Below are 20,250 nucleotides of genomic sequence, written 5' to 3'. Positions count from 1 at the left end.
GACAGAAAAAAGTGCGTTGGTCAGCATCAACCACGAACGATTCCAAAACGATGGCAAAATGAGCTGAGCGCAAGTCACAGGACGGTCTCTCCAATGAACTCATACACGGTAAGATGCACGCCGACTGATAGCATGCTTCATGTACAGTCACACCGCGTAAAGTCTTAGCCTGCTGGTTATGGGCTCCGTCCATATCATCAAATAACAGGGCATTTATTGCGTCCTTTCACTTATTCTGGTTTTCTTTATTGAGCTTTCAACATTAATTCACAAGATAAATCTCTTGTTACAAGTAAGTCACAGAAAGGAATATTATATAAAGTAAGAGAAAAAAAAATACAAGCAATAAATCGCTGGCTTTTAAATATTTTAAACTTTCTTACCCTCCATTTGTATTTTCCTTGTATGTATTCTTTACTATACTTATTGTAATTCTCCCTACTTCCCTTATGTATTGGTACGTCAGGTCCGTTTGTGTTGGTTGTAGTTAATAATTAAAACCCTGTTTTTAATTGTAAATCGCTTTGAATTAATGATATTGCGATACATCAAAATTTTAATAAAACTTTGAAACAAAGCCGCGGTAGAGATTTCTAACGCGGGTCGGTGAGATAAATGCTCCAATACTCGTAGAATTCCTAGGAGCGTCAGAGCATATACCGGTAGAAACCTCTAGTGTAGCTTTGTAAAAGGAGCCAAAAATTAGCTCTTCATTAGACCACTATACAGAAGAGCGATCAAAGATAACAGTAAGGAGACTCAAAAATAGGTACAAATTCAAATAAGAAAAGGCTTACCCCCTTCCTTTACAAAGCAGCGCTAGCATTTTTAGCGCCAGCCGCGGAGGTAAGACCTCCGATGCTCATAGGAATTCTACGAGCATCGGAGTTCTTACCGCCATGGCCAGCACTAAAAATGCTAGTGCAGTCTTGTAAAGGAGGGGGTTATTGTGGTTAACTGTTCAATTAAACTCTCGTTACAACAAAAATTTTCCCTACATGATTTTCTTCACTTCAAGAAAAGTCTTCAAAAGCTCTGGAGAATAGAAAACATATTTAGACCCTCCGCAGTGGACCATTGCCAAAAGGAAAGTCACTCCTAAATGTATTGGCTCTTGTCTCATGGATAAGAACATTTTTCTCCATTCTCGAGTAAGCTTGGTAACGTCTGGATAAATCCAACTTTTATTTGCCCCTCCCCCAAAGAGGGTGTGAAAGTAAAGTCTCAAACCCGTGTTCAAATCCTGTCCAAAAACATACGAGACTAATAACAGTGGTTTTTGCTATAGATTGTTCCAAAACAACAGCTGGATCTCTCCTCTATTTTCTAATCTAATCTCATCTGGCATTTCTGAGTCACGCTATGTCCTAGAAGATTCAAAGCGACTTACAATTTGAAGTTATAGGTAGCCCAAAAGATACATTGCTTTAAGTAGAAGATGATACAATTCTATAGAGAAATGGTGACTTACAAATTGAGGTTTTGATTATTTAAGACAACACTCCCTGGGACACATTTCTTGTTGGCAAATAACACATTTTGTTAACTGGTGGAATAGAGTCAGAAGAAATTTTTAAATTTTCCATTAAATATCTTCTAAACAAATTCATAAGTAAGGTCTTTGGAGCTTTAGAAAAGTTTAAGAGTTGGACATTTATACATCTATTGTAATTTTCCATCTGCTCGATTTTCCTATGCAGAACCACACTATCCCTTATTACTGAGATCTTAAAAGACTGAAGCTGTTGTACATCCTCTTATACTTTTCTGACCCAACCAGTTACATCTTCCTTAAAAGACTGAACAGTTTTTGCCAAATTCTCAAACTTATTAATCATAGAAGTTACCTCTGCTGTCCAATGAAAGATGCTCCAAATTGAGTAGACAGTTAATTCTGTGGAAGAAGAAGAACTTACTGCTCCTATCTGCTGACAAACCAGAAACAGGTGTGGAGTCCTCATTGGGAGACTCACTTACACCACTGCCAGATGTTACTGTCTCCTTCACCAATGCCGCAGTGGGCGCTGGACATGGAAGAGGCAACAATGAGTTCTCATGCCCCAACGCAGGTGATGCTCCTTCATCTAGTTACAAAGCAGGACTAACAGCTACGGTATCTACTGAATGGACCGCGGTAGTGAAATGATTGATTCTCTGCTGGAATGGGGATGAGGGTGGGGAAGTTGACTTCAATATCCCCTCTCTTTTATTATGCAGCATAGTAAAAGGTAAGGATAAAGAGGCGAAAATAAAATCAAAGCAGATATCGGTGTTGGTTCAAACTATCATTTGGGCACAGCTGGATTACTGTAATTCCATTTATGTGGGATTTAAGCAAAGGAAATGAGAAACGGCTGCAGTTGGTTCAAAATACTGCAGCCAGATTGATTTTTAGGAAAAAAATAAAGTTTGATCATGTGTCACCTTTGTTGAGGAAGCTACATGGCTTCCTTTACAACTGAGAGCCCAGTTTAAATGTGCCTATAGTCTTTAAAATCTTACAAGGACTCTTTGTTCCATTGATTTCTTTTTCTCGAAACAACAAGAGATCTTCAGGCACGAGAACATATGTACAAGCTCTCTTTTCCTTCTTTAAAAGGAATAAAGTCCGTTAGCAAAATCTCTCATTCCTTTTCATATTTGCTAACTGCGATATGGAACGGACTATCTTCTCATATGAGATCTCGTTTCTCCCTTCAGATCTTTCATAAAACCTTAAAAACCATTTTGTTCCATCGCTTTTTAGCTCCAATGAGTGTTAATGGATTCCTTTTTGTAATCTAATTATGTAAACCGAATCGAGCTCCTAATTTTAGGAGATGATTCGGTATATAAGACTAAGAGTTAGATTAGATTAGGTATCTTCAGCCTCTCACTCAGCGTGCTCACGTCGCTGCCAACTTGACCACTCCCCTAATTGTCGTTTCAAACAATTGTATAAAAATCTAGAGAAAAATACAACAAAGCAAAACACAGAGGCACAAAAGGCAAGTAATATGGGAGATGATACAACAAGAAAAATCTACAGAGATAATGAGGGCAGTAACACATAAGAGGATAAACTGGACCAGGAAATACAAGAATAGTCACCAAGGTCCTGATACAACAAAAAAAACACCTAAAGTTAGGCACACCTAGCTAATCGAAACATAGAAACATGATGGCAGATAAAGGGCAAATGGCCCATCCAGAGCAACCATGATCTCCTGCTCTCCCTATTGGCTAAGGCTCTTAACATTTGCATCTCCTCTTCCTATAGGCTAAGACTTTTTACACCTGCATTGTGAGATTATAGAGCTTTATGGTTATAGAAACAGAGAAACTTGATGGTAGATAAAGGCCAAGCGGCCTATCCGCAGCATCCACTATCTCCTCCTTTCCCTATTGGCTAAGGCTCATAACATTTGCATCTCCTCTTCTTATAGGCTAAGGCTCTTCACACCTGTATTGTGAGGTCATAGAAGCATGATGACAGATAAAGGCCAAATGGCCCACCCACAGCATCCACCATCTCCTCCTCTCCCTATTGGCTAAGGCTCTTAACATTTGCATCTCCTCTTCCTATAGGCTAAGACTCTTTACACCTGCATTGTGAGGTCATAGAGCTTTATGGTTATAGAAACATGATGGCAGATAAAGGCCAAATGGGCCATCTGCAACATCCATTATCTCCTCCTCTCCCTATTGGCTAAGGCTCTTAACATTTGCATCTCCTCTTCCTATAGGCTAAGGCTCTTTACACCTGCATTGGGAGGTCATAGAGCTTTATGGTTATAGAAACTGATGGCAGATAAAGGCCAAATGGCCCATCCCTAGCATCCACTATCTCCTCCTCTCCCTATTGGCTAAGGTTCTTAACATTTGCATCTCCTCTTCCTATAGGCTAAGGCTCTTTACACCTGCATTGTGAGGTCATAGAGCTTTATGGTTATAGAAACATGATGGCAGATAAAGTCCAAATGGCCCATCCACAGCATCCACTATCTCCTCCTCTCCCTATTGGCTAAGGCTCTTAACATTTGCATCTCCTCTTCCTATAGGCTAAGGCTCTTTACACCTGCATTGTGAGGTCATAGAGCTTTATGGTTATAGAAACATGATGGGAAATAAAGGCCAAATGGCCCATCCGCAGCATCCACTTTCTCCTCCCCTCCCTAAGAGATCCCACGTGCCTATCCCACACTTTCTTGAATTCAGACACAGTCTCTGTTTCCACCACTTCTGTTCCACACATCTACCACCTGTTCTGTAAAAAGTATTTCCTTAGATTACTCCTGAGCCTATCACCTCTTAAGTTCATCCTATGCCCTCTCATTCCAGAGCTTCCGGAGACTTGACTCGTGCATATTTACGCCACATAAGAATTTAAATGTCTCTATCATATTTCCCCTCTCCCGCCTTTCCTCCAAAGTCTACAGATTGAGATCTTTAAGTCTATTCCCATATGCCATATGACGAAGACCATCAACCACTTCCTCTGGACCAACTCCATCCTGTTTTTATCTCCAGAACTGTACACAATATTATAGGTGCCTAACTTAATTTTTCAATAAGCCTTAATCGGCGCCATTAATTGAAAAGTGCTATTAAAAAACAATAAAACTGCAATTAATTGGATGTTAGGCACATAATTGGTAGGAGTCTACTCAAAGGCACCTACCAGAAAGTAGCTGTGGTTAGGGGTGGATCTTGGGTGTGTTTTGACTCAGACTCCAGTAGGCGCCTAATTTAGGCACTCTCATTTAGGCTAAGAAAGCCCTGACATAAATAGAATACACCTAAAGTTTCAACACATTAGATGTCGCTAGGCACCATTCTATAAATGGTGCCTAGCATGCGATCGACACTTGCGCTCCTCGGTGCCGTTTATAGAATCAGGGCCTAAGTGTGCAAGTTATGAAGGAAACAGAGCTAGGTCTCAAGTAGACAAAGGGATTCTTTCACAAAGGAGCGGTAGCGGTTTAACGCGCGTTAAACCGCCTGCCGCAGTAGTACCTAACGCCTCCATTAACGAGGCGTTAGGATTTTAGTCTGCTGCGGGGGTTAGCGCATGATGAAATGTCCAACGCCTAACCCCCATAGCGCACCTTGATAAAAGGAGGCCAAAGTCCCAGCTCCAGGAGAGTTCTGACTCTAGGCTGTAGGAGTTAGCACATGAACTGACAGTGGGATCTGGAAAGGCCTACTGTCCCCTCCCCCTCCCCTGTTGTCCGTGCCCATCAACCTCACAACTCCCCCCACCCCTGACCTCACCCCACCTCATGATGCTCACACTCCCTTTACACAGAGCATAATATAATCAAACACGAACCCTCTCCTTGGGTAAATAGCCGTACCTTTGTTTACTGCCAACCAGAACAGCAAATAACCATTCCTGAGCTACAAAAATGGGCCATGTAATATTTATTTATTTCAATTTTGATCCCGTCCTCCCAGTAGCTCAGAACGGCCTACAAGCAAACATTCACGGTGGAGTACATTTGGACAATAGTTTAAGTAAAGGACTATACAGCAATTTAAGTAGAGGTTTAGAATGGAGAAGAGGGTAGAGGGGAGGGGGATTTAAGGGGGGTGAGTCGTAGACTGTGGTTGAATTTTAGTTGAAGAGGAGGGTCATTAATGAGAATAGCCGCCTGACCCTGCCATGTCAGCTAGGGTTTGGAGGGTGGCATGTACCTCCATGCCCCATTTCTCATGGTCGCCTGACCCAATGGCATCCGCTCGCAGAGCGTCCTGCCAGCCCTCCGCTCATCACCGGATGAGCCCCGCAACCGTAGCTCGGGATCACTGCCCCCATGGGTGGGAGGGTAAAACTGCCCCCAAGGAGCAGTAAAAGCCCTGATCCTCGGAGCTCCCGGCTCATATTACCCCCCAGAACCCCTCGCGCCTGCTCCCCCCAGCCAATACTTTTGAATTCCCACAGTGGAAAACTTTTCCAGCCAATCTGCGCCCCCCTTCCTCCCCCCCCTCCATGCAAGACATCCGACCTTCCCCCGGTAGGTCTCGACAATGCGGGCCTTCCAGCCCCATATTATTGTCCCCCATCGAGACCAGCTCTCGGGCTCTTATTTTCTCTGGTCCCTGTTCAGCTTCCCAGCCTCCGACAGCTTCTGATCACCACATGAGCAGAAATTCTAGCAGTGTGACTTTCCCTTCACCACCTAATGCTGTCCGTGGCTTTGTCTTTCCCTAACATCTCTGCCTCTTCTCTAGCAGTGTGGACTGATACCCTGGTGGCAGCTTTTCCAGTTAGCTCCAGCTGCCCAATTAATTCTCAATAGGTAGTGAATTCACAGTGTAGTCTACATGTCCCATGAGGATCCTTTTAACTGCTGCTGGCATCCTGTCTCGTGCCATCTGACAGCATTCAACTTTATTTTTACACTTTTCGATAGCGTTAAGCAGCCTACTCTGATCATATTGTAGCAAAACAGATACGAATTTTGATCATTGAATTGAACATAGTTCTGTGATCATTCAAAGGACCCCCGAGGCAGGCGTTTTTCACTGAAACACGGCCTGTGTCAGGTCCCACAATAAAATGGAACTGATTTTCCCATTCTGGATGGTCCTTGCTGTTTTTGTGATGCAAATCTAATGATAAGCTACTGTTTAAAGTTTCCAACTGGAACTGGAAAATAAACAGGCCAATCCTTGTTTATGAGCAGCCAGACAGTTCTAGATTTCAGAAGAGAAGGCCAATGAAAACACAAAACCCTCTACATAGCAAAAGTTTATCACATGAAAGCGGGTACAAGGCAAGAACGTACCTTGTTCTCAGATTTGCCTGCTGAGGTGGCCCATCGTAAACTGAGAGCACGTCAAAGTCTTCTTCTAAAGCAAACGACTGGAACACAAGCTGTATCCGATTCCGCTCCTGGACACTGATCGTCCACGTACAGTTTGCATAGTTAGGGTAGCCAAAGGGGAAGCCGGGGCTTTCTAGAGTTCCGTTCGGACCTTGCAACGTGTGACTGCAGTTCTGACCTGTTAAGAGATAAAAAACACGTACTGCTAAGATATAAAAGGAAGAAAAATACGAACAATTTTAAGCTCTCCTTGCTTTAAAAGTTTCCGTGCAGCTCTACTGACTACATATTGTAATAATCAGATTTAGAGTAAGCTAAAGATTGGCACAGTTAAGTGGTCTCTGTTCCTTGATTTCAATAGCTCTGGGTTTCCAGCCCAGAAATATCTAAGAAAGAGAACAATTTAAATTACTGTAAATCATTAAATTATAGAGAGTGTATGTTTGGGCAGACTGGATGGACCATTCAGGTCTTTATCTGCCGTCATTTACTATGTGATGTCACCAACATTCCTGGTACTGTTTTCGGAAGTGATACACAGTTTATATCCCATTACAACATGATAGCCCTACTGGGATGGACCAAAGATTCATGAAACCCAGTATCCTGCTTCCAACAGCAGCTAATCCAGGTCACAAACACCTGACAGGGATCAAAAAATTTCATAAGATTCCATGCTACCTGCCCACCCCCAGGGATAAGCAGTGGCCTTCCTCGAGTCTACCTTAATACCAGGAGCTTGTCCAAAATCTTTTTTAAACCCAACTACTTGCTGTTACCACATCCTCTAGCAATGAATTCCAGAGCTTAACTACGAGCGAACAAATATTTCCTCCAATTTCTTTCATCTAGGATCTTTACTGTACGTCCCTAGCACGTCCTGGCGTACCATTTACACACACAGTAATAAAGAATGATTTCAATTACCCCAATACACAAAACAGATTGCTTAACTTTTAACAACGCTAGGGTTTTACGGAGACTGAAGACCATGTATCATCTTCCTTTGCACTGCACAAGTGAAAACTAGAAAACTGCCGGGGGAAATCGTCTGGAAGTTGCAGTGTTGAGACGAGGCCTGCATACCAACGACATCATCCAGGCAAAATGTCAGACAGTGCTGGACTGGTAGGAAAGAGAGAAAGCAATGTGTGTAGTTAGCTGGGCCTCTCGCGAAGGAGGAAGGCAAGCATCAAAAAGCAACCAGGGCCGGCTAGTGTCATGGTAATACCACGGATTCCTCAAAGCATTCATTCCTGAACAGAGACACCCCCCCTCCAACCCAGCACTGCTGAAATCACAACAGTCGCACTGAAGAGCGTGCCAGAGAGAGCGAAGGCGGTAGGAGCTGAGGCAAATTGGCCAAGAGCCATGAAGTCTTACAAAATGCGGCTTCTATGACTTCTCTCTCCCCCCACCCAAGAATGCTACAGAATAAGAATCTCTCATTCTGCTCTTTCTACACTTCACCTGCAGGCCACGTAAGTAGATGGATATTAGAAGTAAAATAAAGGACAAGATACTCAAAACAGTTTGATTGTATAAATTGTTTATGCTGAAAATTCAGTTGGGGGGAAAACTTTTTGGAGGAGGGAGACCGGGAGGCATTCCGGGAAGCGGATCCAAGAGTTATTCTAGCACAGATAGGTAGCTTTCCCCCTCCCCTTTTACAAAACCTTAGCGCGGGCGAATCGGGCAGGACTAATATCCACTGCCTTCAATTTAACTGTGCAATTGACCTTCTCATCCTAACACTAGTTCCACAGCTCTCCGAAAGTTCTCTCGTTACTCTAAATTGTGCTGCCCAGTCTAGAAATCTCTAAATTTAACGTCAAATCTATGTTAGGCCCTGTAAACTCATCACACACCAGGGCAAACCCAAGCCCTCTCGTTTCACCAAAAAGATATTGGTAAGCATTAGAGGGGGTGATGTGCCAACAGAAAGGCATTTTGCAGAATTAGGGGGGGTCTGCTGACATCCAGCCTCATCCTGGGTTTCACAATTGATGTGTCATGGAAATAAATTAATGAGATCTTATGTTACAGGTTGAGAACAGAGGTTCTGGAAGTCACAGAATTTGATTATATGAAGAGAGCTACATATGAGGGGAATTTTTTATAAAAAGGCACCTGGATTTAGCAGCTGAGAATGTTCCATAAATGGTGGTACTGCAATCATTAGCCAAATGATAAAACAAATGAACACAGCAGCCTGGTCAGAGGACTAGTTAAGGTTAAGGGAACTAGTTAAGGTTCAGGGAACATTAACACCCCACGTTTCAGCACTTCAACCCGCTGGACAGCCATTAAGTAATGCTCTTGAGATCTGAAGGACAGTAAAAGTTCAGTCAGGCTACCAGATGCCTTCACCTTAACCCTTTAAGGGGCAACTGGTGAAAACGGCTGAACGAGAGCAACAGTGCCAAGTCACAGGCATTTGGAGATGCAAATCTCCCAAAAGAGCCAAGAAGACGCCTGTTGCTTCCGAGCAACGATGCCAAATAAAGGGGTTAAGGTAGAGTCACCCGGACATGTCCTCTTTTTAGAGGGCCTGGCCAGGCGTCCAGATGGCTTTTCAAAACCCAGCCCTTTGAGTTTTGGAAAAGCAGATCGTGTTGGGAGGGGCATCCGCCGATGTCCTCCCCACCGAAGAGAACAGGATGAGGGGGCGGGACTACGCCGGGGCATGGTGTGGGTGTAACTGGACGAGCTTGGGGGGGGGGGGGGGGCGGGTCTATGTGTTCGGATTTTACAGTACGTAAAATCTGGTAACCCAAAGTTGAATCAAAAGAAATTGACCCACAATCAATTTCTCCTAGGTACGTTTGGGTGGAGAACTTGGATCATAAAATCTTATGTACCTGGCATTTACATCAGCTCTAGGGCAGGTGTCACTCTCCGTGCCTGGAGTGCCAGTATTTTATACAGATAAATGGGCACCTTCGTTTCTTTATAAAATACTGTAGCATAAATAGGAGCCAACCAGTTCTGCAGTGACCCTAGTGCCTGCTCCAGCATTATGGCTGTGAACCTTTGACTTGCTTCCGGAACATATCTGACTGACCCAGGGAGCCAGAGAGAAACTGGGCTGCCGAGGACTTGTGGTACCGCGGTAATGCGATCTTCACAACTTCCACTACAAAGACTGTACAACTGCTTTAATGTTCATCGTCAGCGGACTCGTAAAACCCATGTAGGCACATGTATAGCATAAGTTGCTGGGATGCCATGCCGTTGCAACGTTTTGGGATGAAGTCTGGCAACGAGTGCCAGAAATCTCTAGATTCTGCAAAAGAGCCGTCTTATGACATCGTCATTTTGTGTTCTGCTGTCTTATCGCATTTAGTTTCAAAATATAAGGCCAAATTGTTTGATGCTCTTATGGGTCAGCATGTTTTATCAGAATGGAAAAAATAGTGCAGTTCTTTCTTTTCCTGCTTGGTGGGCGGGAGTCTGTCTTACGCGTAAATATGAAGAAATAGCTGCTGTTAGGCGATGTTCAGTTCGATATTTTAAGAGGGTTTGGGCTCTTTTAGATGACGAGTGTAGGATACAGGCTAATTGACTTGTCTTTCGGGTTTCTACTCCCAATTCATCTCCTTTTACTATTTTGCTGGGCTTAAATGTCATTAGATTAATTGTTGTATTTTATTTGTATGTTGTATTTATTTTATTTGTATGTTGTATTTATTTGTATGTTGTATGTATTTGTATGTTGTATGTATTTGTATTTATTTGTATATTGTATGTTGTATTTATTTTATTTGTATGTTGTATTGTATTTTATGAAATTTAATAAAGACATTTAAACAAAAAAAAATATATTGACTGGAAACAGCTGGAACTGAGAAGTCGTCCCCTTGTTTAGTTCTGGTTTTGGAGGATTAGAACTTGCACGCTGGCTTGGACTACTCCATCGGGGGAAAGGAGAGTGCAGTGAGTGCATTTTCAATGCCTTTTGGCCTTCCAGCTTGCCGGTCCCATCCCTGATCTCACAATCCAAAAAATAATGACTGATGTTTACTGACCTTCATAGAGTCTATGGGCTAGATTCACTAAGCCCCCCGATCAACTTCCACCACTTAGCGACCCCTTTACGACTCGATTTCCCTCCTACCCGATTCACTAACCTCTGTCCCGATCGTCATCCGATCCGCGCATACAAATGAGGGGGAACAACATTCAAATGCAGGCAGGAAGCGATTCTCACAAAAATAAAAAAGCAACACCGACTGGGCTGGCCGATCCAAAAATAAGCGGCATCCTTTCCGACTGCCCTGCCTTCTGCCATCCAGCTCTCTCTGCTCTCAGCCCCGATCTCCTGCCTGCCCTGAATCGCCTCTTCTCTCCTGCCGCCACGACTCAACGCCCTGACTCTCCTGCCCTTACCCGCACTACGGGTTTAAAGCGGATTAAAACCACGGGCTCAGGAAGAAAAAGTAAAAACAGCTAGATTAAAAATTCCACTACTCTTAAGCATGTACAGACCTTCTACCGATGGTCTACACATGCATTGGGATCGCTAGAGAGCAAACTTGACAGTCGGATGGGGGTGCGATTCCGATTGCCCTCATTTGCATGAGGGCGATTTGTGAATCAGCCCCCCCCGGACACGGATCGGATCCGATCCATGCCCTTTGTGAATCTAGCCCTATGGGGGTCCTTTTAGGAAGGCACGCTAAATCGGTTAGTGCGCCTTCATAAAAAGACCCCTATGTCTTGAGCATGGAAATTACAGCAGCAGTAAATGAGATGAGTGGCATGTCATAGCCAGAAAGAAATCTGCGTTCTCTTTCCAAGTTGGCGCGAAGTCCACTTCTCCCGAGTGATTAGGAGATGATGTGGATTGATCCTAAGCAAAGTTTTTGGGGACCAAAGGCAGTAAAAAAACGCTTCTGCTATGTCAGCAGAGCAGCTGGAAATTCTGAAATAGGCGATTGATTCAGTTCACAAATCTATGTCTACAATGAGCAATAAAGTTTTATTGTTCATGGCACTGCAACAAGCCGAGTGGTTCCAGGCCGTCGTGTTCTTTCAAAAGCCCATTGACCAGTGTGTCAATAGTACTCAGCTGAGTGTTGATTAAAGTTCAGACGCTGCAGCCTGTTCACAGAAGCAGCTGAAATATTTTTTTATCATAGATGATAAAACCCCAAAACAAACCACGAGTTCTCATTTCATGAGATCACTAATTATGGAAGAATTTCTGTTTCGAGCAGGGACCGTTTTCTTACTCTTTCTGACTCTGTACAGCGCTGCGTTCTTCTTCCTGTCGCCGATGTACTTGAAAAAGGATTTAGCTCCCTTTTTAATCTGCCTAGCTATATTTTCTTCCATCCGGAGTTCAGTCAGGGAGGCCAAACTCCGGATGGAAGAAAATATAGCTTGGCAGGTTAAAAAGGGAGATAAATCCTTTTTCAAGTACATCAGGGACAGGAAGAAGAACACAAGCGGCATCGGGCGCATAAAAAAAACCCGACAGTAACTTCGCAGACTCGGATGCAGACAAAGCAGAACTGCTAAATAACTACTTCTGCTCGGTATTCACTTGTGAAGCACCGGGATCTGGACCTCAGCTACAGACAATGGGGAGCTTGAAGGATCCATTCCGGGACTTTGAATTTACCTCGAGCAGTGTCTACCAAGAACTGACAAAATTAAAGATCAATAAAGCTTTGGGTCCGGATAATTTACACCCCAGAGTGCTTCGAGAATTGAGAGATGTCCTGGCGGAGCCGTTAGCCGAGATTTTCAATTTATCCCTTAGCAAGGGAAAAGTTCCCTTGGACTGGAAAATCGCCAACGTTATTCCTCTTCACTAAAAGGGATGCAGGTCAGAGGCTGAGAATTACAGACCGGTAAGTCTCACTTCAATAGTGTGTAAACTAATGGAGACAATGATCAAAAACAGATTAGACACGTTTCTGGACGAGGAAAAATTAAGGGACCCCCCCCCCACCAACATGGTTTTACGAAGGGAAGGTCATGTCAATCCAACCTGATAAGCTTCTTTGACTGGGTAACAAAAAAGCTGGATGGGGGGGGAGTCCCTTGACATCGTGTACTAGGACTTTAGTAAAACTTTTGATAGTGTTCCACACCACAGGTTATTGAACAAGATGAACGCGATGGGACTAGGAGGAACGCTGACTGCATGGATAGAAGACTGGCTCAGCGACAGACTTCAAAGGGTGATGGTAAACAGTACTCTCTCAAAATCGTCAAAAGTGACCAGTGGAGTGCCGCAAGGCTTGGTCTTGGGCCCAATGCTATTTAATATCTTTGTAAGGGATCTGACTCAAGGACTTCAAGGCAAAATTGCGTTATTTGCCGACGATGCTAAACTATGCAACGTTGTGGGCAAGGCAACTAAACCCAACAGCGCAACCGCGCAAAACACTATGGAGCAAGACCTACTTTTGCTTGAACAATGGTCCAGTACTTGGCAACTAAACTTTAATGCCAAAAAATGTAAGGTGAAGCATCTTGGCAGCGGGAATCCTTGCACTACATACAGGAGAAAACTTAACAAAAACTAAAGTAGAAAGGGACTTGGGAATAATCATCCGTGATGACATGAAGGCTGCAAATCAGGTGGAGAAAGCCTCAAAAAAGGCTAGACAAATGCTTGGCTGCATCAGAAGAAGCTTTATCAGCCGAAAACCCGAAGTTATAATGCCATTATACAGATCCATGGTGAGACCGCAGTTTTGGAGGCCACATTACCAAAAGGATGTGAAGAGAATTGAGTCAGTTCAGAGAATGGCCACAAGGATGGTCTCAGGACTTAAAGATCATTCATATGAAGACCGTCTGAGCAGTCTGCGCTTATACTCGCTCGAGGAGCGCAGAGAAAGGGGGGACATGATAGAAACTTTCAAGTACATAACGGGCCGCATCGAGGAGGAGGAGGAAATCTTCACTCTTACGGGTCCCACGGTGACAAGAGGACATCCGCTAAAACTTAGGGGAGGAAGATTTCATGGGGACACCAGGAAATACTTCTTTACCGAGAGGGTGATTGATAGATGGAATGGTCTTCCACGTCAGGTAGTCGAGGCTAGTAGCACGCTCGACTTCAAGAGACGATGGGACAAACATGTGGGGTCGCTACAGAGGTATGATAGGGGATAGTTTCTCGAGGGTGGAAGGGATCATGATTGGGCAGACTTGTTGGGCCGTCGGCCCTTTGCTGCCGTCATATTCTATATTTCTATGTTTCTATACGTGCGTCTGGTAACGCTATAGAAATAATTCATAGGAGTAACCAGACATTAGTTTACAGTTGTCTTGTATACAAAGAATTTCTTTTTCTCTTGAACAATAGACCTCTTTGAATTAAATCATCTGCACTAGGCTGACCTGAGGTTTGGGGAGGGAAGGTTGAAATGTCAGATAAACAGAAGAAGTGAGCCAGAACCAGCCACAAACTGATAAGATCAACTCGGCCCCCTTGTTCGTTTCTTATCATTTCACAGCGATCTGGTTCTGATCTCCCTGGGTCAGTTTGACCACAGCCCTCCCTCAGGCAACATTAGGGGTGAAGGTCAAGCACCAAAAATGCCTGTTTACTGCCTCCAGGTCAGGGTTAGCCAAACCATTGAGCGAATTTGCGTTTTTCAATACAGCCCCACTTTTCTGCCTGTTTTTGAGCCCCTAAAGCAGGGGTGTCCAACCTTTTGGCTTCCCTGGGCCGCATTGGCCAAAAAAATGTTTCTGGGGCCGCACAAATGCTGCAGCAAGACAGAGGAGGGAGCCGGCAAAACAGTAAACACCCTGGGGCCTCAGAGGAAAACACTGCATCACCCTCGACTGGGGCTGCACAAAATACTTCAGGGGGGCCGCAGGTTGGACACCCCTGCCCTAAAGACTTATGCAAAGGAGGCTCTGCAATGAGTTTCTGCATATGACTCACTGAGACATACAGCAAACTCCTACTATAAATATCAAGTAATACAAAAAGCCCACTGCACATAAATAACTTGTAAAGACCACATAAAAAGTGGAGAAAAGAGACCTCAGAAAAGAATATAAGCTCCAAATGTTCAGTACATTCAAGTAGCATTATAGAAAGAAAAGAGATTTGAGAGGCTCCTTTGCAGGCCTTGATTGTACTGAAACTTCGGAGCTTATATTCTTTTCCAAGCTCTCTTTTTCTCTACTTTTTTGTGGTCTTTACAAGTTATTTACGTGCACTGGGCTTTTGATCATAGTCACTAGGGCACATTTGGCACTAGGCAGGCTGAGACATCCACTTTGCCTTCAAACCCACCCAGCACCCAGGCGCTCCAGTTGCGTAGCTGGGCAAGGATCCCCAAGCCCCATCAACTGAAAAAAAAACTATGGCATAGTGGCAGCACGTTGGATCACTGACACTGACTTCGCAAGTGGGCTTGGTTCTCTCGCCCGTTCCGAAGGCCAGTCCCAGCAGTTCAACACGCTGCCACTGAGTGCCGAGGTATAGTGACTGATTTCTTTAGTTGGTGGGGCTTTGGGACCCCTGTAAGCTAAGGTATTTTTAATTTCATGTGTGTGTGTATGAGGGAGGGGGGTGGGGGAGTATATGAGATTGAATGCAGATGAAATGGGCTGCATAGTGTTCAGCCATGCTAAATCCTACTACTTCCACTACCAGACATAGACAGCACTGTATATATTAGATTGTAAGCCCACTAGGGACAGAGAAGTATAAGAACATAAGACTAGCCTTACTGGGTCAGACCAATGGTCCACCCTAGCACAGTAGCCTGTCTTTACAATGGCCAATCCAGGACATTAATACCTGGCAAAATCCCAAAGAGTAGCAACATTCCATGCTACCGATCCAGGGCAAGAAGTGACTTCTCCCATGTCTGTCTCTATAACAGATTATGGACTTTTCCTTCAGGAAACTGTCCGAACCTTTCTTAAAACCAGCTACATTAACCGTTCTTACAAAAACCTCTGTCAACACGTTCCAGAGCTTAACTGTTCTCCGAGTGAAAAAACATTTCCTCCTTTTGGTTTTAAAAGTATTTCCCTCTGACTTGACGGAGTAAAAAATTGATCCACTTGTACCCGTTCCACTCAGGATTTTGTAGACTCCCCTCAGCCATCTCTTTTCTAAGCTGAAGAGCCCTAATCCCTTTAGTCTTTCCTCATACGAGAAGAGTTCCATCCCCTTTATCATCTTGGTCGCTCTTCTTTGAACCTTTTCTAGTTCTGCTATGTCTTTCTTGAGATAAGGTGACCAGAATAGAATGCAATGCTCAAGGTGAGGTCGCACCATAGAGCGATACAGAGGCATTACAATATCTTAGTCTTGTTAACCATCCCTTTTTTTTATAATTCCTAGCATCTTGTTTGCTTTTTTGGCCACTTTCACACATTGGGCAAAAGGTTTTATTGTATTATCCACAATGACATCTAGATCTTTTTCCTGGATACTGACCTGCAAGGTGGGCCCTAGCATCTGGTAACTATGATTTGGGTTATTCTTTCCAATGTGCATCATTTTGCATTGTCCACATTAAATTTCATCTGGCATTTGGACGCCCAGTATTCCAATTTCCCATGGTCTTCCTACAGTTTTTCAGCTTGCTTAAGTTTTAACAACTTTGAACAGTTTAGTGTCATCTGCAAATGTAATCACCTCACTTGTTGTTCCAATTTCCAGATCATTTATAAATAAAGTAAGGTCCTAGTACAGACCCCTGCGGCACTCCACTGTTTACTCTCCTCCATTTAGAAAAATGACCACTTAACCCTACCCTCTAATTTCTATCTGATAACCAATTCCTAATCCACCACTGACTTTGTCACCTATCCCATGACTCTTTAATTTTCTCAGAAGCCTCTCGTGAACTTTCAAAAGCATTCTGAAAATCTAGATACACTATCAACCAGCTCACCTTTATCCACATGTTTATTTGCACCTTCAAAGAAGTCTAGCAAATTGGTGAGGCAAGATGTCCCTTGGCTGAACCCATGCTAACTCCATCTCATTAAATTATGTTTGTCTATGTGTTCCACAAATTTTTTTTTATAATTGTTTCCACTATTTTGCCCAGCACTGAAGTCAGGCTTACCGGTCTGTAATTTCCCAGCACTCTCCTGGAATCCTTTTTAAAAATTAGCGTAACATCTGCATATAAGTTTTTGTACCTGAGGCACTAGAGGGTTAATGACTTGCCCGGCGTCACAAGGAGCTGAAGTGGGAATTGAAACCAGTTCCCCAGATTCTCAGTCCATTAAATGTTGCCACCTTTCGGATTTCTCATTCCATCAACTTTTTCAGTCTCTCCCTCCATTATACACACGTTCTCTCTCATGCTCTGTCTTTGGTTTTTGCACGCAAGACAGAAGATATCGTATTTTTTATAGTTATCATTCAGAAGAGCCTTATCTTAATAGAGATACTCAAGTTCAAGTTTATTTACACCGCACATCACAAACATCTATGTGGCTTACAATAATCTAAATGAAAAGGATTTTAAAACAGGAAAAAGGACGCCATCGTATTGCGACTGGAAAGGGTAATTTATTGGCTAGCACTTCTGCCTTTTAGGGTGTTGCAGACCAAGCGCCAATACCATCTCACATAAACGAAATGAAAAAGTTTAGGATCCCTTGTCAGTTATAAGATTTTTTTTGTGTGTGTTTATTCAGGGGTTTCTTCCCTTTCATTTGGGGGGTATTGTCATTAACAGCGTGACCTCTTGATAAGGAGTGCATGCCCTTAATAGCACAGGGAGAAAACCAAATATTGAGGTTTATTCCTGTAGGTTAAAAGTGACATGAAACATTTCAAAAGAAGACGCAGACCTACCAAATAATGCACAGGTTCATGAGTCATCTTGTTCCTGCAAAACACTGGTGCACCTTTGCAGACCGTGGCTAGGGCCGCTTCCATTCCAGTCCTGGTTTTAACCTGTTGCATGAAGGGAATCAGAGCAACAAGTCCCAGAATTCAGTGGGATAAAGGCAGGTCTGGATCTACTGGACCCCGAAACACGGAACCACTGAAAGAGGTTTGGGGAGCCAGAGCACCACACTTGTTTTAAGGTATCACCGTTCTATAACCCCCTCCCTTCCCAATGGGCCTGGACAAAAACATTACAGCGATAATGAATTGGATGGGAAGGGAACAGGGGTGGAGGCATAAGACAACAGGTCTCAAGCTTTCAGTACAATAAAGAGATGAGATGCAAACCTCAGTTCTGAATTCTTCGCAGAACTAAATAGCAGAAGATGTCAGAGACTGTGAAAACACAGTAAGGCATTTGGTGATTTGCCCAAGATTCCCTCATGGGACGGTTTGTTCTCTGTCCTGTACACTGCTAATAAATAACCTGGTAAGGAAGAATAATCTTTCCCATAATGCAGTAGGACTGTTGTGCTCTGGGACTGAAGCAAACGGAGGCAGGTGAATAGAATAACTGTGCAAACATCCAGAAGATGATAATCACAAACCAGGTGCAGTAATGAAATCTCGATCTGGAGAGGAACATTGAATGCCAAGCTCCTAGAAATTGCTTTACAAAGTTCAGGTGAATATATCAGAAAACAGAGGGAAATAATCCATACATGCAGGACCCTGAGGTGCCTGAAGAGGCACCAACGTAACCTTTTTACATGCAAATAGGCTGCTCGGCACCCCTGACAATAATCTCAGTCTTACTGGATGAAGCTAAAGAGGAATGAGCCAGGGCTTAAAAACGTTCAGTGCATGGATAACAGAAGTTGAGATTCTTGAATATAGGTAGAAAAGGTCCTTTTCGGAACAGAATGCTGGATGAAAACGCTCTGTTTTGGTATGCTAATTTTTTAATAGGATGGGCAACCATAAAATTTTAATTTTCTATCATTTCCCAAATCATTTGCTGGAATGTCTGTTTTGTTCTATTTTTCTGTTTGTTTGTTTTTTAATGTTTGAGATGATATGTCATCAAGACTGTGTACTCTTTGCAAAGAGCGTGCATTATCTGAAAAGAGGGCAACACTCATCCTACAAATGACACACTTTTTCCCCATTAATCCAACTCTTCCTACAATCTGCAAACTCTTTCCCCATTAGTCTCACTCTTCCTACAATCTGCAAACTCTTTCCCCATTAGTCCCACTCTTTCCCCATTAGTCCCACTCTTCCTACAATCTGCAAACTCTTTTCCCATTAGTCCCGCTCTTCCTACAACCTGCAAACTCTTTCCCCATTAGTCCCGTTCTTCCTACAATTTGCAAACTCTTTCCCCATTAGTCCCACTCTTCCTACAAACTGCAAACTCTTTTCCCATTAGTCCCACTCTTCCTACAACCTGCAAACTCTTTTCCCATTAGTCCCACTCTTCCTACAATCTGCAAACTCTTTTCCCATTAGTCCCACTCTTCCTACAATCTGCAAACTCTTTTCCCATTAGTCCCGTTCTTCCTACAATTTGCAAACTCTTTCCCCATTAGTCCCACTCTTTCCCCATTAGTCCCACTCTTCCTACAATCTATAGACTTTTCTCCCAATAATCCAAATTCCTGGAAACTCTGTCTTAACCACACAAGCCTCAAACACTTTTAGCATGTTCGAGGCTTGGGCAGATGAGGACAGAGCTTGCAGGGATGGGACAGGAAACTAAGTTCTTGCAGGGACAGAGACAAAGATACTAGCAGGAGGATAATATTTCGAGAAAAAGATTTACAAAATTGGTTTTGGCGGTTGCAATGTGTTACTATATTGCCAGGTGGTTGGTTTATGTAGGGCAAACCATTGTTTGATTACCAACAGCATTGGATCGCAATTGCTGTTTTAAGAACATAAGCAATGCCTCCGCTAGGTCAGACCTCAGGTCCATCGTGCCCAGCAGTCCGCTCAAGCGGCGGCCCAACAGGTCCAGGACCTGTGCAGTAATCCTCTATCCCTTTTTCCAGCAGGAAATTGTCCAATCCTTTCTTGAACCCCATTACCATACTCTGCCCTATTACGTCCTCTGGAAGCGCATTCCAGGTGTCCACCACACGTTGGGTAAAGAAGAACTTCCTAGCATTTGTTTTGAATCTGTCCCCTTTCAACTTTTCCAAATGCCCTCTTGTTCTTTTATTTTTCAAAAGGTTGAAGAATCTGTCCCTCTCTACTCTCTCTATGCCCTTCATGATCTTGTAAGTCTCTATCATATCCCCTCAGAGTCTCCTCTTCTCCAGGGAAAAGAGTCCCAGTTTCTCCAATCTCTCAGCGTATGAAAGGTTTTCCATCCCTTTTATCATAGAAACATAGAAACAGACGGCAGATAAGGGCCACGGCCCATCAAGTCTGCCCACCGCAATAACCCTCCCCTACCTTTCCCTGTGAAGAGATCCCACGTGACGATCCTATTTTGTCTTAAAATCAGGCACGCTGCTGGCCTCAATTACCTGTAGCGGAAGATTATTCCAGCGATCAACCACCCTTTTGGTGAAGAAGTATTTCCTGGTGTCA

The 20,250-nt window shown here is 43.5% G+C and overlaps 1 protein-coding gene across 1 annotated transcript in view; it reads right to left on the bottom strand.

The window, feature by feature from the left end:
- The window catches only part of CSMD2 (CUB and Sushi multiple domains 2), a 536,551-nt gene extending 529,639 nt beyond the window's left edge, over positions 1–6,912 (bottom strand). Inside the window, exon 1 of the mRNA XM_033956853.1 lies at positions 6,771–6,912. The gene's annotated coding sequence lies outside the window, so the exon portion shown is untranslated. The remainder of the gene's footprint in view (positions 1–6,770) is intronic.
- Between the last annotated feature and the right edge of the window lie 13,338 nt (positions 6,913–20,250).

Source organism: Geotrypetes seraphini, chromosome 8 (genome assembly GCF_902459505.1).
Source record: "Geotrypetes seraphini chromosome 8, aGeoSer1.1, whole genome shotgun sequence".
Taxonomy (NCBI): domain Eukaryota; kingdom Metazoa; phylum Chordata; class Amphibia; order Gymnophiona; family Dermophiidae; genus Geotrypetes; species Geotrypetes seraphini.
This window is presented reverse-complemented; position numbering and strand designations above follow the sequence as displayed.